Below are 1,042 nucleotides of genomic sequence, written 5' to 3' on the forward strand. Positions count from 1 at the left end.
TATATATATTACCACACACCCACAACTGTGCCTATGCTAAATAAACAAATACATTATATTGGCGTATTTATGATGACTTATGATGCGTTAGTAATAAGTTGAGAGTTAGCCTTTATGATACTAGATGAGTTCTGAGCGGTGGTGGGAGAGTCTACAAGGTTTGGTTGACAACAATAGGAAGATGAACTCAACTATTGAGTTATCCTGATATCTGGGACGTATTCTCAATGTTTTCCATAGAGTGAACCTTGCTAAAGGCAGTTAAGGGATATAAACACACCAACACCAGCTGTCAAGTGGTGATGGGGGCAAATACACATACACACACACGCACACATGCACACACACACGCACACATGCACACACACACGTGTGTGCGTACATGTGTGTGTGGGGGGGGGAGAAAGAGAGACGGGTTTCTTTCAGTTTCTGTCTACCAAATCCACTCACAAAGCTTTGGTCGGCTCGAGGCTTTAGCTGAAGATATTTGGTGAAAGTGCCACGCAGTGGAACTGAACCCCGAACCTTGTAGTTGGGTAGCAAGCATCTCACCATACAGCCCCGCCTGCACCTGATATTAATATCATTAAATAATTTGTTTTTTTAGTTTACTTTATATTTCGTTATAATACATGACATTTCTATGCTAACCCATAACTATAATTTCTAACATTTTCACTACTTAGAGCACTTCATATCTTTCTAAACACATTTAATCATTTAAATCATTCTGCCTATATTTACATCATTTTTCTCTTTCATGATTTTCTATTGTGCTTGTACTGTTAAACCAATGATAACTGGAGCAAAGTAATCCATACTCTCGAAAGGATTTGGGAAGTGTTATTCTCTTTACATCATGGCAGAAGCATTGTGCCTGAAAGGCAATTGTATATCATACATATACTTCGTTTCACATAGGGCGCTAATCTAATTATCTGAAGATTTGTCTCAGTTAATGCTCAGATATGAAATGATGCGTTCATTTATATTGTGTGTGTGTGTATATATATATATATATATATATATGTATGTATGTATG

The sequence above is a fragment of the Octopus bimaculoides genome, chromosome 11 (genome assembly GCF_001194135.2).
Source record: "Octopus bimaculoides isolate UCB-OBI-ISO-001 chromosome 11, ASM119413v2, whole genome shotgun sequence".
In the NCBI taxonomy this organism is placed as follows: domain Eukaryota; kingdom Metazoa; phylum Mollusca; class Cephalopoda; order Octopoda; family Octopodidae; genus Octopus; species Octopus bimaculoides.